Source organism: Macrotis lagotis, chromosome 5, assembly GCF_037893015.1.
Source record: "Macrotis lagotis isolate mMagLag1 chromosome 5, bilby.v1.9.chrom.fasta, whole genome shotgun sequence".
NCBI classification, from domain to species: domain Eukaryota; kingdom Metazoa; phylum Chordata; class Mammalia; order Peramelemorphia; family Peramelidae; genus Macrotis; species Macrotis lagotis.
In genome coordinates, this window is record NC_133662.1 from 138283412 (window position 1) to 138309438 (window position 26027).

The following is a 26027-nucleotide window of genomic DNA, read 5'->3' on the forward strand; positions in this document are numbered from 1 at the left end:
ATATATGTAAAATCTTATCTTTTGTTAATATTCAATAAAGAAAAACATTATGAATTCTAGCTCTGAAAATGTGAAATGATTTCTGGACTATGTAGTTTCTCAGAAGTTTTTTTTTCAGTTATTTCTAACTTTATGAACCCCATTTGGGCTTTTCTTAGCAGAGATATTAGAGTAGTTTTGCCACGCCTTCTCCAGCTCATTTTACAGATGAGGTACTAAGACAAACAGGATTTAGTGATTTGACCTTCTTACAGCTAGAAAGTATCTGAGGTTGGATTTGAACTTTAAAAGATGAGTCCTCTCTGACTTTAGTATTGACTCTCCTGACTCTACTCACTGCGCCACCTAGCTGTCATCTGAAAAAAAAAGTCTTCAATGTATTTTGGTAGGAGAACATTCCCATCTTGTGGGCTTTAAGAATATTACTAGTAGAGACAGGAATACTAGTGTAAACAAATGGAAAATGCTGTAGGTCCCTAATGATTGATCTATATAAGAATGAAGAGAGAGAGAGAGTAAGGAGGAATATAGCACAAGGTGAAGATATTGTGCATATGGATATTAAGACAAAATGTTTTGACATTTTTTCCCTTAAAGAAATATGCTGGGTAAGGCACTTGTATCCTGTGTGTTTCTATAAGGGTTGTCCCATTGTTTTCTCCTCTCATCAAAGAGGAATTTAATCTTTTCATAATAAGAAAAGACCTTTGCTCTATATTAGGAGAGCCAAGTGAGAAAGCTAGACTCAATTTACATGTTCTTACATATCATTGTACTCATTTTTTTTTGTCTTTATGAAGTCCAGAGGAAAAATATACTCTTCTTAAATTTCTTAACAGAATTTTGAGGGTAGATGAGCATAAGAACAGAAAATAATTTGAAGTGTAAACTGAAAGAAGTTTATGAATGACTAGGGAATATCAGAATTTCATGGAACCAAAGAAAGTCACATAGTACAACTTATTCAGAACCAGAAATCTCTCTATAATGTTCTTGCCAACTGACTTCAAGTCTTTACTTGAAGACTTTTTTTTATTATATTGACCTTGAATTTTCAACAAATTAAAATTTTTTAATTTTTTTAAAGAGTTCAAACTGGTTGGGGAAACCTTGGTTAAAGATTTTTCCTTATTGATTCTAGTTTTTCTGAAATAGAAACATGGGAAGCATATCGTTAGTATAATTTAATGCTAACAGATTGTCTTCTTCACATATACTGACACTCTACTCAGCATTTTACATAAACATAATAATGTTCCAGACTTTTTTGCAAAGTTACATTTCCCATATTTATATGGCAAAATCTATTCTAGATATAGGTATTAGTTATTGGCACCTTACCTCACTTACCTACTTTATGAAAGATAATAAAGGGATATTGTGAGAAATATTTGGTTAAAAAAACAGGAAAGAACTTTGAAAATGTAAAAGTGCAATATAAATGCTAAATAAAAATAATAGATTCTGAACAGCAGGTTTATTTGAAATAAAACTTATGAATTCCATTAGCATGATATGTTTACAGGCTTTTGGGAACTTTTAACAGGATGTTGTCTATGAGTATATATGTGAGGAGACACCAGCGGGCACAGGACTAAATGTAACCAAAGCTAGAGAACAAGGCAAAGCAAAATATAAAGGTGACATAATTAACCACATATTTTTGGCCAAGAAACCTGCTATTTTGGAGCCAAAATTACACAAGTTGACTATCTAAATTCGTCACAGTCACTGGAGTAGCATTCTGTAAGGATGAGCTCAAAAACCTCTAAGGTTTTTAACTGCCTGTATCTCTAGATGAAAAGCCAAAAATATGGGTAGGCACATAGGTGAGACCTATAGGGTTAGCCTTTTCCCTGCTTTCCTTCCTATTCTCTGCAATGGAGAACAGAAGGGATTTAGAGTTGAGAAACTGGAGGAATTCAGACATCAGAATATTTGGTAGTTCTGAGCAAATCGTTCTTCCTTGGGTGAAGATCAAGTGTAGTCTAACCTTCAGAGATTAAAATCAGGAGGTAGATATAATGTTCACCATAAGCTATAGTGAGGTTGCCCAGGGATACTCAAGTCCAACAACCAGAAAGTTGATTTTTAAAAAGACAAACTATAGCTTGAAGGCACTAGCTACTTAACTAAGAGTTTCATCTTGGTTCTTTGATGTAAAGAGCTGCAAGACCCAGGGCCAAGGATCTCCAGCTGAAGATGACAAGATTCATAGCCTTTGAAGGAAACATGAACAATCTCTCTGAAAGAAAAAAAAAGAACAAAGTAGCTGGTTTTCTAAAAGAACTATTGACAAAGTTTTTGACTTTGAAGCAAAAGTGCATGGAAGAGTCTTCTTTTTACCATGAGAAAGAGTCAGATATAAGTCAGATATAAGAGGTAGAAGTTTCATAGTCACTTGTCCAGTTGGGCCATACCTGACAAAGGCTGGCAGAGATGATCTTCCAGTATGCATCATCTAAATGGAGACTAACAATAAGAAATCAGGTTTGATAGGAATAATAGGATATCACTGTTAGACATCAATGGCACTGTAGTTATAGAAGCATTTGTTGCCCTTCCACGTGCACCCTAGGCATATGTGTTCCCCATGTCTACCTTTCCATGCTTGCCCTCTCCATATAACTACTCTTTCCATAGATGGTGTGTAAGCCTCAGGTTTTTTGGAGGAGTGTTTTATTGTTATTTTCTTACTATGACACTTCATTAAATGCTTTTGTTTTGAACTAAATGTACATCTCTCCTGATTGATTCCTTAAGGTAAATCTATGAGCAGGTCATGAGTTACAGTTTTAGTGAAAACAGATCCAGAAAATACCTTGAATATGGGGTATCTGTGGATTCTGTGATAAGGGGAAGGCAGGAGTGCCTTAGGTGGTACAATTGTAATCTTTTTTTTAACAGCTGAATTAATGTTTCCTTTTTATATTACCTTTTTAGATTGCTTTCACTTTACAAGAGGTCACTTGTAACAAAATAAAAAGAAAGCATAAGTAACATTTCATATCTGTAGCACTTACCCCCATCTTTTATTTGAAAACAGTATATGCATATATATGAGTGTACATAAAGTCATAATATACATATATATATATATATATATTCTTTTTTCCATTTCACTGAAGAAAAAGAAAAGAAAACCAAATTTCTTATAATAAATATACATAGTCAAGTTAAACAAATTTCCTCAAAAATTATATATGAATAAGAACTGTGTTTGGTTTTTCTGTTAGTATGTCTGATTCTGCACACTAAATCCATCACCTCTCTGTAATGGAGTATATAGATATATATATCAGCAGCAGCAGTCCTCTGGAATAATGACTGGCTATTGTATTGATATAGGTCTTACAGCTTTCATGACTACTGTTGTTTTCTAAAATTATTCTCCTGGTTCTTCTTGTTACATTCTTCATCAGTACATAAAAGTCGTGAGAATATAAATTGTTTTTCTGGTTCTGCTTGTTTCATTCAGCATCAGTTCATATAACACAATCTACATCTCTAAAATCATCTACTTCCTCATTTCTTTCAGCACAGTATTATTCTATCACATTCATATATCATAATTTTTTCAGCTGTTCCTTACTTGATGGGCATCCCAGTTTTTTGCCACCACAAAAAAAGCTGCTATAAATAATCTTATACATGAAGAACTTTTTCCTTTTTCTTTGTTTACTTTTGGTTTATATGCCTAGTTATGGTACAACTGTGTCAAAGAGCATGTGCAATACAGTACTTTTTTTGTATAGTTCTAGATTTGTAATTTTTTTTTGTTTTAAAATTTTTTCCCAAACCAATGGGGTTAAAGTGACTTGCCCAAGGTCACACAGCTAGGTAATTATTAAGTGCCTGAAGTCAAATTTGAACTCAGGTCCTCCTAACTCCAGGGCTGGTGCTCTATCAACTGTGCCAGCTGGCTGCCTATAATTCTAGATGTTTTTTTTCGAAAATGGTTATGCCTATTCCAAGATTTGCCAACAGTGCATCAGTGTAATGTGCCCATTTCAGCAAAGCTTCTCAAACATTTATCATTTTTAAATTATAAAAATTCCTAAGAAAACCACCAGTTGAGGGTTTAGGTTTGTTTAGTTATGATACATATGGTTTTGGGGTATAGATGAAAAAATCCAAATTATCTTTCAGATTTACTTTAAAAATTAAAGTTATGGTATGAAAATATTATGAAGTACTATTGTTCTGTAAGAAATCATGAGTGGCTGAATTCTGGAAAGACTGTCAATGAGCTGACGTAGAGAGAAATGAGCAGAACCAAGATCACATTATACACAATATTGTGAAATGGATCAACTATGATGAACACAGTTATTCTCAACAAGTGATCAAAGACAACACTGGTTGATGTGCTATGGAAAATGACATTCATATTCAAAAAATAAAACAAACAACAATAAAACTATGGAGTCTGAATATAGAGAAAAGCATAGTATGTTCAGTTCACTTTTAAAATTTTCTTTTAAGTTTTTTCTTTCTCATATTTCCCCCTTGAGTTCTAATTTCTATTTTCCAACACAACCAATATGGAAATATATTAAACAAATATTTAAACATGATTGTCCATGTGCAATTTTTACCAGATTATTTGCTGTCATGGGGGTGGGAGGCCTAAGGGAGGGTGGTAGAAAAATGTGGAACTCATAAACTTGCAAATAGATGAATGCTGTAAAACCACCTTTACATGTAGCTGAAAAAAAATAAAATTAAAATAAAAAATTCAAACCCAATGTTCCATTTTTTCTTTTCCTTATCAGAAAATACAATCTACATTTTTATGAAGATGTTGTCTTGTGACACATCTTTCATTGGCAACCATAACTGCTTTATATTTATTTCCCCATCTTAAAATGTAAATGACAATATCATTAATTAAATATGTATATATTTAATAAATATATATAAATTCATCAAAGTCCTAATGAATGCAAAGGCACAATATTCTTATGACAATTTTGACTTTCATACAAAAATGGACTTATTTGACGAGAAATATCCTTTTCCTTTTACTTCACCATTTATATTATATTTTATTATCACAAACTCTGTAGTTAAGAGTTTATACACATTTCTCCTGGGAATAGATAATCAGTATTCAAATTAGACTGTATGAACATTTATTTTTGTCATAGCTTGCATACTAACCAAAAACCAAACACAGATGTTACAAATATCAATTCTGGCCAAGCCAACTTAATGCCATTTTTTTCATCCATTATTACAGCATAAGAACAAGGATTATGATGTTTAAAAATTATAATTTGAAAAATATTTTAAAAGTAAAATGCAATGTTGATGATTCTATTTGAAATATTGTTGGTTTGGAAAAAAACTTACTAGAAATTTCATCTTACTTTATTGTAATCATCAATAATACATGTTTGCAAGATGGCTGACTACAATCTATTTGCCATGTAGAGCAATGAAACTAATCAAAATGAACTAACCAGAAAGAAATAAAACCTTTGATCTTGGTTTCAGTCATATCATGCTCTACTCCAAAAATAAATGATAAATAAATAATAAATAAATAGATACAATGTGATATAGGGCAAAAATATTTTGATAGGTTTTTACTTCAAATTCTTTTTTGTTTGTAGGTAAAAATGCCATAATATAATAAGAAACAGTCATGCTATCCACGTCAGTTTGTATTTATCCAATTTTCAGAGAGCAAAAAGAACTAAATAGAATTTTTTTTCTTTTGGTGCAGGCCTATGATTTTCATCTCTATTCAATTATCATTTTACACTTTGCCCTTAAAAGGGAAAAAAAGCCTTGTCAATTCCTGCAGATATACATTTCCTCTGTAACTTATACTCTTGAAGAGTTTGTAGGACACTGGTAGGTTGAATGACATGAAAATTGACATAGTATATGTGTCAGAGGTAGTACTTGAACCCACAACTTCTTGCCTCCAATTCAGTTTACTATTCTCTATATCACAAGTGTCTATTAGTGTTTAAGAGGAGTACCTTTAAGAAACTTTAAATATAATGGAAGAGGTATGACATTAAAAACAATACTAATAATATATATGTTAAAGTTACATTCATTATGTCATTTGAAAATTATAATTGCATCTTATATTTGCTTGGTGCATAACAATGTCCAAAATGTTTTAATATGCATTCTTAGTTGATTCTCACAATAAATTTACATGATTGGCTGGGAAGGTATCATTATACATATTTGAAAGTAGCTCAGAAAAGTTGTCATTTTCTCAGGCTTTAAAGCTAATCAGCAGTAGAATTGGGATTAGAATTTTAGTCTCTTGATTTTTATTCCAGTATTCTGTATTCCAGTATTCTGAGTATTTTGATTTTTATTCTCATCATACCACTTGGTCAACATTAAAAAAAATATTTTTGGTTACATAACTATTATGTGTTAGGGTCTGGATTTGAACTCAACTCTCCTGGACTTCAAGGTCAATCCTATAATCAGTCTGACTCTCTAATCTGTGTTAGGGTTGTACAATGAATACAACAAAGAAAGAAATAGAATTTAAGGGGAAGCACAAATTAATTGATAGGGTTAATCTGTGGAAGGTTCTAGGAGGAGATTGCCTTGTAAGGAGATAAAACACTATTAGAGATAGGGAGGGATGTCTAAGTTCTAGTGGGCTACAAAAGAAATTGATGGAAGAAGAGCTAGGTCAGAACTACACTGGGCCATTTGGAGACATTTCCTTTTTTGAGTATACCTAGACACCACCCCAAATGCTTTACCCTCTATTTTTACCCTTATTATTTACATCTTTATGTGACCTTAGCTATATTTGGGGCTTCACTGGTACAGAATTCCTGTTTGCAGACTTGAGGAGGCAATAAGGGTGGCTAAAAATTTTTGAAGTCCAGAGTCAGAACTTGGAACTAGATCTGAATGGTGATAAGAAACCACAGAAAGGCCATGAATGGCAGGGTTACAGGGTTTGGTCTGGAAAGTGTTTTATTCAGCAGTATTTGAGATGTAGAATAAAACTCTAATAGAGAGGCCAGCAATGAGGTTGGTGTAGTTCATGCATGAAAAAATGATCTAGATCTGGAGAAAGGGAAGAATGGTAGGATTCTAGCTATGGTGTGGAAGCAGTTACCATTAGCCATTGACTGTGTGTAAAGATCAAAAGTCATAGAGGCATCTAAAATTGCCCTAAAACTTTGAGTTTGGAGGACAGGTTGGAAAATAGCATTGTTTTTGTGAAGTCTAAGAACATTATAAAACAAAAGTACTAGGCCTGAGCAATAGTCAAGTCTGACCTTCTCTTTGAGTGAGAGTGGCATCATGGAGTATTTTTTTTTGTGAGAGAATGTCATTACCCTGAAAGGTTAGAGATGTATCTCTCAATGTTCCCGAGGTTTTTTAAACACAACATATTATGCTCAACTATGAAAAACATTCTTTTAATTGAAATTTGGGAAGAGTTGGGTCAGAATCTTGGAAATCTTGCTTTCTGAAGAGGAAAGCAAAATGAAATTTTATCATAACTGGAAATGTCTATAGGAGATTTTGGGAATATACCTATTTTCAATAAGATACCTCAAAAAAATCTAAGATTGGGGGTACAATGTAAATCTGATACAAAATTTATCCAAAGAAAGTACTTAGAAGAGATTTTTAGAATAATTTGAAATCCCTTTGAGTTCACCATGGGGTGGATTAACAAATTTTTACCTAATTCACAGCCCATTTTTCTCTTCCCTTTTTTCCTTTTGCTATCTTTGGTCATTTCACAGCTCATTCTTAACAAGGCCAGTTGAGAGTGGGAGAGGAGCTGAAATTCAAATCAGTTCATTAGGGTGTTTGGTAACAGCTCTTAGAAAGACTGGACACAGAGAAGATTTTGAAATCAAAAGCCAACTAAAAGTTTGGGATTATCCATGGTTTTCATTTACTTACACACTGCTTAAACCCTGTCTACTTCACATACCCAATGGTACAGATCTTAAAGTATGTTTTTCTTAAATAATTAATTTTACAATTCCAAAAAAAGGAATTTAATAGTTATATTTTCTCAATTTGGTTCAGGAAAACATTTCCTCACTGAAAGATAAACATCAAGAATAATCTTAATTATGGAAGTTTAAAAAATATGAAACACTCAACAGTGAGATAAATTTAAATTCTAGGTAGGCCTTACTGAAAAATTTCGGAAAAGACTCTCTTCCCCTTTGTTGAGATGCAAAAGAAATAGGCCTCTCTTCAGCAGAGAGGGGGCCCCTCCCCTCCTCAGTTCTCAAGGACAGCTTTTACACCTTTTATTTCTGATTCCTGGAATCACACTTGCTAATCTTTTCTTCAGATTGTCAACTGTTGTGTTATTGACATACAGATATTTAATAGAGCCTCAGTTATTTGGGTGTGTTTTGTTGTTTTGCTTTATTTGCTTTTTTTTTTTAGTTAATAGAAAAAGAGAAGCACTGAGAGGTCTAAATGAAGGTATGTTGCCAATAGTGGAAAATTGTCACTATCTAAATGCTCTGCTGACCCCTTCCAGTTTTGGAATGTTAATAAAAGTTTATAATTCTCAATCCTAGGACTTCATGGTTACTTTATAATTGATTGAAGTAATTAACGCTTTCAATAATGTAGCGATTTCTGTGCGTTTCATTGTCAAATACTTAAAACCCTGCTTTCCAAGTCGTGACCTAGACCTAAACCTTTCACATTTTCAATAAGAGACCATAGAACCTGAAGAACTCAAAGTTTCAGTCACATTTTTTTACCCATAGCTGGAGTCCTAAAGACGCTGAACCTTTATCACTTCAAGAATTGAAACTTGATTTCTTATTTTTCTCTACCTGTGGCACGTACCGCTACTTCTCTAGGCTTTGTGTGAGAGATGCTTTTGTTAAAAAAAAAATCTCTAATGGCCGAAAGCATACGTTGAAGATTAGCAGCCATGAACATTGTTTTGAGAAAAGTAAAGTTAAAAAAAAAAATGAAGACGCCTAAGACCTGGGCACTCATTTCCATTTTGGTGTGTGTGTGTGTGAGCATGTGTGTGTGTACGTGTGTGTATCTGTGTTTTTACTGTGCCTTAACGGCTCCGAGTCGTTTGACAAGGCTGTAGAAAAAAAGATGCACCTGAAATAGTATCTGCTGGTCGCTGTATTTGCTAACAGGCTTTAAATGCAGCCGCGAAGGCGAAGCAGCTTAGAAACGGGGAAGCCAGAATGAGCCACCCCGGCGGCGGCGGCGGCGGCGGCAGCGGCGGCGGCAGCGGCAGCGGCAGCGGCGGCCCCCGGCGGCGGCGGCGGCGACGGCGGCGGCAGCAGAAGCAGCGGCAGCAGCGGCGGCGGCGGCGGCGGCGGCGGCAGCAGCAGCAGCGCAGTTTCCCCTCTCCCCAGCCCTGACTCTACGCGCACATGCGCACTGCGCCCACAGCCCTGGACCATTTGTCAGGACTACTCGTGAGACGGAGAAAAAAAAAGAGAAAATTTGGGGGTAAGAAGCGGTTGATCTGATCTAATCTCTAATTAATCCGAAGATTTGTACGTGCCAAAGCCATTCATTGATTTTTCTGGGTGAAGATGAAAGTTCCGAGCCCTCGAGAAGGAAGGGAGCGCACCCTTCTCTTGTGAAACGATCAGGGGAGGGGAAAAGGACAGAAGGGGCTTTTCCCCCACTTCTCTCCGCCTCTGGGAAAGAGGAGCAAACTTAATCCCGGGGAAAAAGTGGGCAAGTGACTCCGAAATGGCTGGAGAGGGGCGTCCCTGGGCATCACCCTCCGAAGTAGAGTGTGTGAGAGTGTGAAAGAGGAACAAAAGAGAGAGAAAAGAGAAAGGAAAAAAATGGGGGGGGAGGAGGAGAGACTTGTCTTTTTTTTTTCCTTTGGCGTGCACTGGGAGGAGGGTGTGGGGGGCTGCGAGGAGGGGAGCCGGGGCGCAGCTCGGCCGCCTGAAGGCTCTCGCCAGGCGCACAGGCTCCGGGATGCGTGGGGGCGCCCCCTCCCCCGCGCACCCCCCACCCCCCGGAGACGGTCACTTCGGGGTCTCGGCCGACGCGGAGCGCGGGGTCGGTGCGGGGAGGGGGAGGGGAGGGCGGGGAGAGCGGTGTCGCCGGCCCCGGGTGCGTGCATGTGTGGGTGCAGCGGAGCCGCAGCCCGGGGAGGGGGGGGAGGCGGGGACCGAGGGGAGGGGGGCTAGGTGGTGGCCGAGGGCGGGGAGGGGAGGGCGGCGGGGAGGGAGGCCGGTGTCCCCGTGCCCATCGGCCCCCGCCGCCCCCGCCCGGGCCCGGCTCCGGGCCCCCGGCCCCCGGGCTCCGCTCCCCCGCGGGCTCCGCTCCCCCCCCCCCCCCCCGGGGCTGGCCTTTGTGCCGAGCGAGCGCTCGGGAGGGGAGAGCGGCCGAGCGAGCCGGCAGGACAAGTCCGGGGGCCCGAGGCAGTGGGAAAAAGGGGCCGGGGGACTTTCTGCCGACTCGGGCTGCGGAGGCTGGACTGGTTGAATGTGCAAGCGCGTCTCCCCCAGGGTGTGCTCGCCGTGTGCGCGGCGGAGAGGCCTCCCCGACCCACGGCGCGCACACGCACTCACACACACTCGCTCGCGCACACGCGGAGGGGGAGAGGAGAGGAGGAGGAGGAAGGGGACTTTGCATTTTCTTCTTCTCTCCCTCTCCTCCTCCTCCTCCTCTCCTACGGAGTGTGTGAGAATTTAATATAGATCGGCTCCAATTTCCGCCATTTTGGGAAAGTTGCACAAAAATACCCCCTCTCCCTCCCTCGTACACACACACACACACGCCCCGGTTTATTTCTGCCAGAGGCAGGAAAGTGCTCGGGGGCGGGAGGCGCCGGGGGCCCTCGGGTCCCGTTTCGGGGGGGGGGCCGGGAGGAGGGGGCTCCCGAGGACCGCCAGGGTCTGGGCCGCCGCCGCCGCCGCCGCCGCCGGCTCGCTGCACTCGGCCGGGCGCGGGCGCGGGTGTGTGAGTGTGAGTGAGTGTGCAAGCCGCGGCGGGGGAGGGGGAGGCGCGGCGGCGGCGGCTGCTCCCCAACTTGTTTACGCCCGGATTTGGGGGAAGGGGAAAGGGGGGTCGGCGCGTTGGGGAGGGTGTGCGAGCGAGCGAGTGTGCGGAGGGGGAGAGGTGGAGGCAAAGTCCAGCCTGCGCCCAGGCGCCCGCCGCGCGTGCGGGTGCAGCCGCCCAGGCGCCCGGGGCTGGGGGGTGCTGGGCCCGCGACCCGCCCGGCGGCGGGCGGGAGAGTCGGGGCCGGCCCGGGGATGCGGAGGTGGCGGCCGCGCACCCCCACGGCCCCCCGAGGTGAGGGAAGCGGGCGGGGGCGGCGGGGGGGGGGGGCACGGGCTGCCAGCCTTCCCCAAACTTTATTACCCCTACAGATTTTTTAAAAAGTCCCGATGTTGGCTTTTTCCCCCCCCCCTTTTGGGGCCGAACCCGACCCACGGTTAGACCGTGAGAGAAAGTTTAAAAAGAGGGCGGCTTCCTTTCCGCCTTCCCCTTGGAGGGGTGGGGGTGTCCGGGAGCCCGTCCGCTCTCTCCTGGCGGGGTGGGTAGGACCCGGGCGAGCCTCAGTCCCCGGGAGATAGAGGTAAAATTTGCCGGCGTTCCCCTGGCCGCTTCCCGCTCCTCGGACACACCGCCGACTTTGTTGGAGGAGAAGAGCACCCGAAAAAAAACGGAGCCTCTTTCCTTATGCAACTTCCTCAGGCGCATTGAACACCCCAGCCCTTCCTTTCCCTTCCCCCAACTCAGGATTCATCCCTCCCTTTACCGCCTTGTTTTTTTTTCTGCTTTTCAAAAAAAAAACCCGACAGAAAAATTGATTAAGAGAGAAAGGAAAGTGTGCCTTCACCAAGGCGGAAATAGATTTCTAATTGTTCTCCAAGTTCACAAGAAAAGTCAGATCACAGATGTGAAATTCACTAGAGAAGAAAGAACTTGGGGGGAGGTGAGTGGGGGGGGGGCGTTGGTTATAACCCGCCTGGGGGTTGGCAGGTTGGTTAATTCTTTAAAAAGCACTCGGACCTTCTTTGGGGCTGCCTTCATTTCTGATCCTGTAAAGCCTGAGACGTGGTTATTGCTGAACCTCGGTCGCGTGGATTTTTGCGCAAGTTTTTCAGGAAAAAAAACACTGGCTGAGTCGAGGAGAGAGCATTTCTCCTGAAAGTTTCAAGTGCAGCAAAAATAGCGTACGTGCAAAACTGGCCAAGGGGAGACCTCTAGTGGTTAAAGTCGCGTCTTCAAGTTCGGAAGGCAAAACATACAAAGTCTGGCCTTTACTTGGAGGAAAGTATCTATTTAGACCTGGAAGTAATTAGGAGCTCTCAACCAGTGTCCAAGAGTGGATGTGGAATGCTGGGTACCAAAGAGCAGTGAATTTGCTAAATCATAAAGGTGTGAAGGTACGAATAGAACCCAGAGATCTGCGCTTTATCTTGAGATCCGAAGGTCCCTAGATGAGCAACAAGTATTTATAGATCCTGTGAACGACTCTGTGTTTGAGTCACAGCTTCCAATAGGCATAGTACTGTTTTGAGCTTTATGGCAAAATGGATTTGAAAGTAAATTTTGTAACGATACAAAGGCTAATGCTTATATTTTTAAAACATGGAATGTCAGTTTGACTTAAAATGATTCAAAGAAATCTTCAATTTGAATAAAAAATCAAATTTACTTTGAATTTTTTATAATTAAAAAATCTTTAGATATATGCAAAGAGTATTTAAAGCAGTTTCTTCTACTTTCCCTTTCCACTTCCCATGTGCAAAATGGTTTTGATTTTTTTTTGAGATTATAGATTTAAAATCTGATATGTAGAGACCCAGTGAAACAAATGACTTCATCTTTAGGAGGCCAGTCTAGACTTTTTAAGGTTTTTAAAAGGCAATTTTTTGGTATGGTTACTATTTGGGGAAAACTTAAAACTTTGTTGCATTTTAGTTTTAAACAAAGCTATAAAGTATGTCATCAAAGGAACTGTATTATAGGAAGAGTATATGGGTTGGTTATGTGACGAGGAATGACAACTGAACAACCAGAGTGCTCTACAGGGTATCCTCAAAATATCAGAAGAAATCAAGGAAAGTTGCTAGCAAATTTGGTGTTGACAAGACTTGCATAGGATGGGCAGACAAATGAGTTGCAATTTGTGTCACTTGCTGGAGGCAATCAGTTCACAGATCCATTTTGTATTCATTGTCTTTGCTTCAGAACTTAATTTTTCAATGCAGAAATTATGAAAGGAAGCCTCCTAGACCTTGATTTCATCAGAATGGGTGTTTCCTCTATGGATGAAGATCATAAATCACACATGTTTGCCTATCCTGTGTGACTCTCATCCATGACCTCATCTGAGTTCAGTACAGGGAGTCTATAGGTTGTGCTAGAGACCTTTTTTGCTTGCTCCTGACAAGTGGAAAATAACAGAAATACAAAAGTTTTCTACTCAAATTCCTTGTTCTGGCTGTGTCATCAGCCAGTTTTTTGATCATACATTTCTGTGGAACATCCTTTACTTCTTTTAGGTTACTATTTTGTTTCATGCTTTTACTTTACTCACACACTCCTTTGTTCCTCTGTATTGTCCTCTGGGTGATATTCATTTTTAATTCTTTCATAATTATGAGTGTTCCATGACTTCACAGACATAATGAAAACACTGTTATTGGTATTAAAAAGATGGACCTTTATTTCTGGCAGAAATTTGAGGTCATAAGAGTCACTTTGCAGTTTCTCCTCTTATTCAGTTCTGTGCCCAACTTGCCCTTTTGTATTGTCTGATCAAGATGTATACACATAGATGGACAAGTTCTATAGGTTGCCCATCCAACTCTATATAATGTAATCTGAACAATAGTTATTATTCACTTGGCTTTTCTTGTGTAGATGGTCTGAATTCTTGAGTAGCTGACTGCAAATATTCTGATGTTTGAGGCAACTATCACAATGTCATCTACCAATAGTAGCACTTGCAGGAACTCATCCATAGAGATCCCTTTCAACTGGGACCCTGGACTGAATTTTTTCTATGACCTTAAAGAATATCTCTGACTAGATACAGTTTACTGTTTTATTTGTGATCAGATGATTGTCAGAAAAGGCTGTCTATGTTGCTAAATCTTTCAAGGGGTCTTTTGATGTTTGGATGGATGATACCTAGTTGGAAGAGACCATTTAAGACCATATTTTGCTACATGGAATCAAATGCTTCTTTGTATACAAGAAACAATGACAAGTTGGATCTTGCATTAGATACTTCTTTCAATGATTTGTTATTTTGTAAAGATGGAACCTCTGGAATATTGGTTGCAAAGATCTGCTTATTCTTTACTGATGCCTTCATTGAAAGTGGATGTTTTCTCTTTGTGTGTATAGATAATTTTCATAAAAACATTTATATTGATTGTAAAGTAGGAATATATATATATATATATATATATATACATATATGTATGTATTTGCTGATAATCTGATTGCCATATTAACAGGTCTGAGATTCTCTTAAGACTTTGGTAATTTCCCCATCTCCAGGTATCTCCAGGAAAGATTTCTTAGCATCCCCACAATTGTGTCACTTCCAGCATGGATCTTTTATATTGTCTAATCTAGCTGCTTTTCCTTATCTTTGTTCTCTTTGATGCCATTTCTACCTCTTCTGTTTATCTAGGACTGTGTTGTTGGCATCCAAGTGCTAAGGACTCTATAGTCCTTGATGGTTTAAACACACACACACATATATAGACACATTTATATATATTTATTATGAAAGTTTTACAGATTGTTCCCATTTTTCCTCTGATTGTGGTTCTTCCATCCTCAACCTTAAAACCTTTGGGGTGACTTTAGTTAGGTTTCTTAGCATGTTGTAAAATGATTTTTTCCCCCTGGTGATACCACTTATAAACTGGCCACATCCTTCATCAAAGACATCTGCTGTTGATCTACCGTATCTATATATCTCTATCTCTATATGTGTATCTGTGTATACATACATATATATATATATATATGTATGTATGTCTGTATGTATGTATGTATGCACATACATATTTTCTTGGCAATTACATTAAATGATTTCTAATTAAGGTTAAGGTTTTTTTTAGACCTTTTAGACTCGCTTTTATGGAAGCTGATGCACATGGATGAAGTTCTGTATGCTATTATTATAGTGTCTTAGTTCTACCCATATGCCATTTTCATCACAAGTCATTGGGTTAATTAGGTTAATATAGAATTGCTATGATTTCAAGTCATATCTTTTTCTCATTTTTCTTGTAGTTTTGTACTAATCTTAGTCTTCACTTTAGTAAGTTAGTGGTCTAATTTGGTAAACAGGTAATAAAAAATTAACCTCAAAAAGCAGTAATGAGGCATTTCCTATTTATTGAAATATAATTCATTTCATCTTATGTTATAGAATTTGGTGTTCATTGTGTCTATTTTGTACTTTCTGGTATTTTTTATTAAATAAAATATTCATTTGATAGCAGTGAGGCTTGTATCCATTTAGTCAGAATAGTATTTTGCCTCTTGTCCCACTGATTAATGTTTTCTAATATTTTTCATTGTTTTCATCTATTTCTACCCTTGCATTGAAATCATAAAGTATCAAAATGTATGTTTATTTCATTTGGAGATGTTATCAAGTTCTTTGAAGAATTCCCCTTTCTCTTCATCCTCTGCAAGAGATACCCAGACTTAATCAGCACTTATCTTCTGGTGGTCTTTTTGCATATATTTATAATAAGCAATGCATTTGGGGCTGATTGAATATCCCATGCAATGATGATTCTTGTTGCCTTTGGGGGCATAACAAATGCAATATCTAAAACTCTTTAATTTGCTCTCAAGAAAAATACTTTAAGTCATCTTTCCATTTAGTTTTTCTTCCTTTCTTTTTTTCCCCTACTGATTTCATTTGTAGCAAAAAAAACCAGTCATGATTAATGTGGTTCAATTTTTCCAGTAGTGGGACCATTACTGGACCATTGGTCATTGGACAGTGATCTCACAGTTAGAATGCCAATGGTAGTGTCAAAGACTATGGAGAATCTAAAAAGATTTGATTCTTAGTCTTCTCCATCCCCTTTTTTGCCCATCTGGTACTGTCATTACAATAAGAACAGGACCACATGTGATTGAAGTCCATTTTGTATTTTTCTTTGTTTTATCAGTTACCATAGCCAAGGAATTTGTCACCACATGGCCAGCCTACTAATGATGAGTTTCTCTGCATTTAGCTAAGTTGGTCTTTGGAAAGCTGACTTAGAGTTTGTGTTCCTCTAGAATATTTTTTGAAGAATCCAAGGTCATTTACAAATCTCCAGGAGACATTAAATTGGGACTTTATGGAAAAAACTTCTTTTGTAATTTTTTGTTTGCTTTCTTGTCATAACATCAATGTAATGAGTTACATATGTAAGTTATAAGGTGTCTGTGCTTGGACACTAGCAGAAACATTGGTTGAAGAAGAGGTTCTGGTGTACTTGGTGAATATATATATATATATACATATATATATATATATGTATATATATATATATTTGTTTTTCTGGATCAAAGATGAAAATCCTGGATGAGAAGAGTTTGCAGGTGTCTATTCTCCCTTACCTGCTCTACCATTTGTCTAAGAAGGACTTGAATTGACAGTTTTAAATAGCCCTTAAGTTATCCTTGATTCTTTTCTGGATGGCAGGTTCTTAACTAGCATTTCAATTGCACATAATCATTACTGGAGTTAGATTGTTTTATTCTTAAGTACTGGGGAACTGGAATGAAATATTTTAAATTTGCATAATAGCAGTACTCTGAAAGATCTTACACTGCATCCTCACTATAACTGTTCTTTGGGAGCTGAAGGAAATTTATAATGAGGTCCTTTGGGTAACTAAAACCCCCCTTGGTTGAGGTCCAAGATAATCTGCCTCAAACTAGTCCATAGCATAATAGAGTTATAGTGACTTTCCAGTATATTATGTGCCAACTTTTCTATGGCAAAGTCAATTCAGCTTGAGTCCCATAAGGTTTTTGTTGTAACCCATCTCTTCTCTAGGGTTTTTTCTTTTTTTTTTCTGAGTAAAGAACTTGTGAGGTCAGTGGGAGGTAATTGGTGACATGGGTATAGTATGTCAGTCAACTGATATTCTACTGTTTCATTCACTGTCAAGAAACATTAAGTACCTACTATGTGCAGAACACTAATGTATGTGTATCACATGTTATAGGGAACAAGGATAGATAATTTACAAGAAGATTATTTCTGCTCTTATGGAATTTATAGTGAATTTAAATCTTTTGTATGTCTTCCCTTATTGTCTTACACTTCAACTTTTTATTTTCCTTTCTTTGCTTTAAATGATAATGATTAATGCAGATTGAATAGCAACTCTGAATGTATATAGCACATACACATATAAGGTCTAAGCACTTGTATATAAAATCTAAAAGGCCTGATTTATGAAAAACTTAGAAAATAACTAAAAAAATTATTTTCTATATCTGTCAACCATGTAGAATTGTCTTCAAGACTGTATTCAACATATTAAACAGATTTGTTCCATACTCTTACAGATAGTAACCTTGTGTACAGTTCACCACAGATATCATGGGGGAAGTAAATATATGAAAACACTGCAGGCACAAAAATATATATTCTTTTTGTACAAAGAGAACAGTATGTTGCTTATTAAAACATGGTGATTTGTTGAAATTACCATCTTTGTGAAAGGGAGATTTCAAGGACAAAGTATAGAGATTCAGTTCCTAAGTCATATTGTTTTTAGAAGTATTGTGTATTGACTTTTCAAAATTCTGGATTGCCTTTTTGTAAAAGAATGTGACTTCTGGCTCTTTAATAACTTATCTTTGTCTTTTACATAAGGCAGAGATCACTTTTTATACTCTTCTAGTGTATAGAGACATGTGTATGTTATAAAAATCTATTGAAACAATAGACAATATATTTTGATTTGCCATTTTAGTGAGAGCCCTGCATAGCTCAGCTTCATTTACTAAGTATTTAGTATACCCACAGGCAGGCTGCATAAAATTGTCCTGTTGGCTGCATTCAGCCTACCCTATTGGACAACTCTGATGTAGAGCAATTTGGAACTACACTTAAATATTTATGGTGATTCTTTTCTGGTGGTAAATAATTGAAAATTTAGGGGATGCAAATCAGTTGGGGAATGACTGAAAAATTTGTGGCATATGATTATGATGTAAATATATAAGAATTGATGGGTTAAATCCTCTCAGAAAAACCTGGAGAGACTTACATGTATTGATGCAAAGTGAAATGAGTAGAACCAGAGAATATTGTACATAGCAATGTTGTAAGATGATCAACTGAATGACTTAGCTAAACTAAGCAATACAATGATTAAAGACAACTCTGAAGCTGATTTATGAAATTTTGGGAAAAATGCTATCCGTCCCCAGAGAAAAAAAGAACTGATGAAATCTGAATGCACATTAAAACATACTTTTAACTTTGTTTTTCTTGAGTTTTTATTTTTATCTATTTTTTACATGACTAATATAGAAATATGTTTTGCATAATTACACTTGTAAAAAAAACTGGGTAGGATAGTAATAATTGGATACTTAAGTGATAGTTGTAAATAACAGAAACAAATACTCCAAATATGGAAGTGTTGATTTTAGTTACAAAAGTGATAAACTGACTATCCATAGGAGAACTGATGATGTAAACTTAAATGCCATAATTAGTATTGGAGTTAAGAAAAGTAAAGATAAAAATTAAGAAAAGTGAAGATAAAAGTTAAGTGGACTAGAATCATGGAAAGCTATAGATGTAAGATGACTTGAGAGATTTTCTAGCCCCCCCTCATTTTGTAGGCAAGGAAAAGGAGAATCTGAAGAACTTACTATGGTAACAGAACCCCAGTGATAGGGCTGGAACTAGAACTTGGATCTGCTACTTGGTTCATTTCCCCACCCCTACCTTGAACCAGTGTTTTGGAACTTTTAATTGACTAAGGTCTGGATTCTTTCTTGGTGCAAGTCTAGAGTCTAATATTCTGATACTCTATATTATTTTCAAACCTTGTCTATACTTGCCTTTACAAAGGTGATTATTGATGGTTTTGAGTTTTAACTTTTTCTTTGATTATTGGTATATTCCCTGATGAAATTGCTATACAGTCAAAACCCAAATTGTTGAGGAAGGAAAAGTATGACAATTTTTTTTCCCAAACCAAACTTTCTCAACTAACAGATAATTAAGATGACTGGTTTGTAAGTAGTTACATTTTATATGGTGTAGGATACTTGCCTTTTTTGAAAACTTAGTGTCAAAAATTTGTTTTGCAAGTTAGCTGTAATTGAGTTATATTTTTGCAGGTTAGCTAACTAGCTTTTATGTAATGCCTACTGTGTGCAGAAGTTTTTGCCTTAAAGGAGTTTAATTTTTTTCCCTTTGGTGGTCTAAATGCAGTTTCTTCCTGGTTGGTGTAGGAAGTCTTAGTGTACAAATCTTCAATTTATTAATTTTAGGAGTTAGGAAGATCTGGGCTTAAGACTTTAAGGCCAGTCATTTAAGCCCTTTAGCCTTCTACTTCTTCATCTGGAAAATGGGGCTAATAATTCTACCTCTCACTGTTGAAAAGAACGAATTATGTGTGTGTGTGTGTGTGTGTGTGTGTGTACACACACACACACACATATATATATACATATTTCACATATTTGTGTATACATGCACACACACACACACACACACACACACACACACACACACACACACACACACTTGTACTTAGACCTTAAGTGACTTTACCAGTGTCACAGTTTAGATATATATTAGAGAATAGTCTTGAACTCCAGGCTTCCCGAATATAGGACTATCTCTTTATCTGCTAAGCTACACTGCCTTTCATTTATTAGAATCCTTTAATACCCATTATATTTTTTAGAATTTATTATTTGTTTGTTAGAATCCTTTAATAGCTATTATAATGGTGATGACATTGTTACAGTTTCAAAATATGAGTGGAAAGAGATTAGGCCTGAATCTTTGTTGGGAGCCATTGAGACAGAATCTCCTAGAAAAATAATAGATTACACACTATCATAGCTAGAAGGTAACTTAGATTTCACCCAGTCTGGAGATGTCAAATTAGCAAACTCCTGAGTGTGATTTGAAACAGATTATGATGTAAGTGGAAAATGTATAACAAAATAAATAACTCAGTACAATGAAGATAATCTTAGTTTCTGTTTTCCTAAGTTATTGGGATCTGTTTCCATTTGAATTTAACACCATTGATCTATTCAAACTTTCTCCTTTTACAAATGAGTAAACTGAGCCCTAAAGAACTAAAATGACTTGTAAGTTGCAAACCTGCTCTTTCTACAGAACCTGGAGCATTAACTATTTTGAGATCCCTGTAGTTACATTTAAATGTATCACTTTCATATTTTGTTCTAAGTCAAGAATTTTATGATGCTATCTAGTAGAATATGCTCATTGAATTTTTCCAGGGATGGTTATAGATTTGTACTGATCCACCCACGGTCTCATTTCCATTGTACTTTGTGACCAATGGCATATTCTGAAGATGACAGTCTGGATAGGATACAATTCTGATTTTGCTGACCTCTTCCTAGGAAGAGACTCATTATGGATAAAGAATTCTTTTATAGAGTTAAGGGAAAAATATGATTCTTTTCTCATAGATGTAATATGATAAATAAGAACGAATTGCATGTCTTTGGGAGCTGCATGAAGGAGCAGAAAGATATATTTTATAAAGAGCTTTCTTATGTTCGGGTAATGTTTTCAAATAGTTCTTTATTGTTTTGATGATTACTCTTGTTCTATTGATAATTCAAACAGATCTGAATAGTTGGTGACAGCTTAGGAAGTAGGTTGTATCTATTCCAACCAATGTTCAGCATGAAGTCAGTAAACGGAAATTCTTTTGAGAAAATGGGGAGTGGTGGTGGGGGCAAACCTAAAACTGGAGAAAAATGTCCCCTTGAGGCATGACCATTTTAATTTACAAGATGGGTCAGGAAAGACACATTTACTGGATCTCAGAAACATTAAAAGCATAAGTTAGTGTCTGCTGTTGTTTGATCAACACTTTTTTTATTTAAGAGTCTAATAAAGAAGTTGATGTACTTGACTGGTGGGCAGTAGATATATGGAACCTCTTAACCCCCTGCCTTCCAGGGAGATAAAAAAGATATGTACATTAAGAGATAACTATACTTGCCATGGCTTAAGCATAAAATGAATAGTACCGGTGTTCTGCTTTACAGTGAACATCAGACCACCCATCAGACATAACCAATACTGGCTTATTGTTGAACATTAATCGTATCTAGAAGAAAGCATGCTGCAGGTATAGATTTTTTTTCTTCATAATTTTTTTAACATTTATTTAAAATTTTGAATTCCACATTCTCCTTCCCTCTTGCCTCCCCCCCTCTGAGACAGTAAGCAATCAGATAAAGGTTTTGCATAGGCAAATAAAATATTTACATATTAGTCATTTTGTAGAAGACTCGAATATAAAAAAAAGAAAGTAAAAAAAATAGCCTGCTTCAGTCTCTATTCTGTCAATATTAGTTCTTTCTCTGGAGGTAGATATTATTCTATCATCAATCCTTTGGAACATTGTATTCCTGAGAGTAGTTAAGTAATGAACACTTCATCCAATAGCATTGTTTGTTACTTTATATAAAATATTCTCCTGCTTCTGTTCAATTCACTATATATCAGTTCTTGTAAGTCTTTACAATTTTTTCCTGAAATCAGTTTGTCATTTCTTATAACACAATAATATTCCATTATATGTATATATCACAGATTGTTTTGCCACTGCCTAACTGATGGGCATCCTTTAATTCTTAGCCATCACTAAAAAATAGCTGCCATAAATATTTTTGCACAAATAATTCTCTCTCTCTCTCTCTCTCTCTCTCTCTCTCTCTCTCTCTCTCTCTCTCTCTCTCTGGTATGTCTTTGGGATAGAGACCTAGCAGTGGTATAGATTTGAGTATCTTTGTAACTCTGTGGCAGGGATTTCAGTTGCTATTTATAGAGAAAACCTGATGACACAAGTAGAGTTAACTCTCAAGAAAAAGGAAGGTAAAGTCACAATTAGTCGTCCAGGTCTATAAAAACCAATAAGACAAAAATGCAGAGAAACAGAGGGAAAAATGAGGAAATATTTGGGAGAGAAAAAAATCAAATGAATTGAAAGATAACATTTCTGGAAATATGGCTAAAAATTTATTTGGATGACTAAAGAGAATCTTTCTAAGTTCCTAGAAGCAGCCAGAAACAACAATTAAGTCTTTAAAACTGTATCCTGGATAGTCATTCAGTGTTGCAAACAAAGAACTTCATTTGACCCCTTTGAAGTGGTTTCAAGTTGTAGTGAACATTATAATACCCCCAGTACTTAGAATCCTCTACTCATTAGAACTGGAGGGGATCTTAGAAGATCAGTTTATGTTACTATAGTATCTTATAGATAGGTAATATACTTAGAATTAGGTGGAACTAAAGAAATGTTCATAAAAAGTTCTGTTAAATATCTCAATGCCTATACACTGATACAGTGTATAGAACACTGGCCTTGGACACTTATACTTAGCTGTATGAACTTGGGCAAGTCACTTAAAAAAAATCTCAATGCCTGCCTTCCCGGAAGTCTGGGATATATAGAAAGGAATTAGATTTCCATTAGCTGGAAATCTTAGCTACTAGAGAGACCACAGCTTTATGCTGTATGTAATTGTTATAAATCAGTGGATACTAGAATAAATTATATACCAGGATTCTGGTACTAGAGTAGGAAATCTGATTAGTATCACCCCTCCCCCATCTGTTAAAATGATTGAGGTTAGAGAAGTGAATTGAAACCCAAGTGGTCAATATAATTTGGGCATTAGAATTAACAGCATGATCATACTCCATTTGTGGCCTTGTTATTTTGATTGTCTCAACTAAATGATTAATCTAAATGGCTTCATTTTCCTATTGACCTGCAAATTATTGGCTGAGTTAAATATGAAAATGTGAGTTTTTTATGGGGGAAAAATAAAAACAAAATCATACTCAAATCTGAATCCTGCATAATATTGATTCTTTCATTTAAATCTATTTATTATTGTTTGTATATTTATGGAAATGTTAAAGAAAATTAATGGAGAATAAGCAGCTTTATTTTTTTAGTCTCATGGTATGTGACTTTAAAAAAAAATTTATGTTCTTAACAAAGCTACTACTCTTCCTTCAAAGTAGGCACTTTGACATTGCCTGTTCCAAAAATGTTTATTTTTGAGTACTGGTTTTTCCTAGTATATTAAGATTTTGTCATACTAGTGTTTTTGCTTCTTATCTTGGAGAGTGTGTATTTAACTTAAAATGAAACAAAATGAGAGCAGAGTATAGCAAAAATAACATTTTTTACACTCTCAGAGATAGTTTCAGATTCCAATTTCTATGAATTCTCTAATCTATTTTAATTAATTTTGGGGGTTAGCATCTTTTCTTATTTTTCTAAATCTTCAGCTATCCACTTTCCCCTACCTCCCTCTTTTAGAAAGGAAATAGGTTAGGTTTCAGCCTCAAATAATTTATCCTTCTTATGGTAACACCAGAAAGGCAGGAAGTCAAGATTTATAAAGAATTGGTGTCTCTGGTAGCTAATGCTTAGCATATAATCTTCATGGAAGCAACAGTAAAAATGCCAAATACACAATTACTACATTATAAACAAAAGAGTCTTGTCAGGGCACTATGAAAGGGAAAGAAATAGTTTAGAATTCATATAAATAATCAAAAAATAAATAGATATATTTTAAAGGGTTTTTTCCGTATCTCAAAATAAGCATGGACAATAGTCAGATAACCAAATACTTTAGTAAGGTACAATTTTGGCTTTAAAACTTACTTTGAAATCTAGATTTTACTGACTTCACTAGGATGTATGAGATGGGTCTCAAGAACAAAATTTCAGGTCTCTATACAACTGTTCTCTATTCTAATCTGTGTGTAACTCGTAGTTCCTATCAGGCAGCATGAGCCCACTATCAAAGCGGACATCTGTCATTCCTGATTTGAAAGGAAGTTTTTTCTTTGTAGCAATATCTGTTTGTTGAAAGATGCTTTGAGTTTGACTTCATCAGAAGACACACAAGTCTTTATTGAATAAACCTGCTTTAAAGGTCTAGATTTTACTATTTCTTAATTTGTTCTTTCCCACTGATCCTAGGAAGTAAGAGGGTTTCCCAGGGGGCAGTGATTGTGCCTCTTTTGCTTCAAAGAGAAGCAAATAACTTAGAGCACAGTTGTTATATAGAACTTTGATTTACTTTATCAGGTTGAGATTATAGACTCTGCTATAGCTATTCCAAATGGGAAATGTCTTTTCTGGAAGCAGGTAGATAGTCAGGTGGATCGAGTGCTAAACTTAGATCTAAGTAGATCTGAATTCAAGTTCAGTTTCAGCTACTTATGACCCTGGACAAGTCATTTACCCCTGCCTCACATTAGTAAAGGAAAGGTAGACCAAAGATTTGATCTAAGATGCACAACTCTATTTTATCTCTCTACCAGATCTTCCTACAAAGAAATATCAGGTGCATACTATTTTCCTATGGTTCAAAGATACTGCATCTTCTACTTTTGCAACCATACCCTTTATATTTCCTTTGTTTAAGTCCTACCTTCTTCACCCCTTTAGGTGAATGTCCCCCAAATTCTATCCTTGAAACTCTTCTGTCTCATCATTCATTTCCATAGTTTCAAATACTATCTCTGTGCAGATTACTTCCAACTTTAAATCTCCAGCCCTCCTTTCTCTTAATAACTTATACCTATAAGTACTAATTGTCCATCAAAAGACAGGTTGGGATTTACTCAGTTGTCATATTTTGTCCCCAGATATCATCTGCTGGTGCATGCCCAGTATTGATGGTGTGTCAAGGTCCCTCCCTGGTAGGGGAAGATGACAAAGCAATATAAAGACTAAGAGACTCCAGTAGCATTTAGATGATCACCATTAGTCCTGGTGATCCATGAGGTGGAATGATTCTGAAAAAGACAAATGAGAGAGATCTCTTTGCATAACATAACAATCAGTATAATAAATATAACATGCAGTTCATCCCACCATTAATTTGGTTTGTGTGGTACTCTTTGAAATCAAAAGACAACTGTCATTATTATTGTTACCTATATCTACTGCTACGTTCAGGGCTTCACCTTAATATTCTTAAGAGCCTCAAATTCAGGCCTCAAATCAAACTTGACCCTAAATTTGCTCTTTCTTCATCATTTCTTTGAATAACTCTGCCATTCACCCAGTTGTCTGCCATTTTTGAAAACTTCCTTCTTCACTTCCATCAAATCATTTACTAATAAACCTTACTGATTCTACCTGACAAAGCTAGATTCCACCTGTTATGAGAGAATTCTTCAGATAATTTTTATTTCCTAACATATTCTTTTAGAATCTGTTTCTTTGAGTTCTCTTCTTCCTCTCCTTTCCCTCATGTTCCTACTTGATTACAGGCACTTGTTGCCATATGCCTTGAATTTTAATAGATTTTTCTTTTTTTTCTTCTTCCCGTCTCTAGTTTAATATCATTGTCAAAATAATCTTTGGAGATCTTGATCTAGTCATATTGTTCGCTTGTTCAGAATTCATATTGTTCCCTATTGCCAGTAATTAAAGTCCAAACTCTACAGTTTGACACCACCTTATCATTTCTGTGTAGCCTCCAAACACATCTCCATTCTCTCTGTCCTTCAAAGTAAGCCTCTTTCTTACCTTGATCTCTTCCACATCTATGTTAGAATGCCCAACTCAAATGTTTTTGATAGAGCTTTCCCTTCAGGCCTCATATAATTCTTTTTTGTACCTTATGATTGACTTAGACAGAGGCAACATGGTGGTAATAGATAAAGCAAACTCCAGAACCAGAAAGATCTGTTTTTCAGTTCCATGTCTTTAATAATGGCATGAAGAACAGATTGGAGACTGGAGGAAGAAGAAAAAGAAATAGAGATATAA

At 37.1% G+C, this 26027-nt stretch overlaps 1 protein-coding gene across 6 annotated transcripts in view; it reads left to right on the top strand.

Moving 5' to 3' along the window:
- The first annotated feature begins 9378 nt into the window (after window positions 1–9378).
- Window positions 9379–26027, top strand: part of L3MBTL3 (L3MBTL histone methyl-lysine binding protein 3) — a 168942-nt gene continuing 152293 nt past the window's right edge. For 5 of the 6 annotated variants that reach the window (XM_074187570.1, XM_074187568.1, XM_074187567.1 and 2 more), the window contains exon 1: window positions 9379–9465. The gene's annotated coding sequence lies outside the window, so the exon portion shown is untranslated. Of the gene's footprint in view, window positions 9466–11243; window positions 11275–26027 lie in introns of those variants that run through there. The other variant, XM_074187565.1, reaches the window with a different exon arrangement.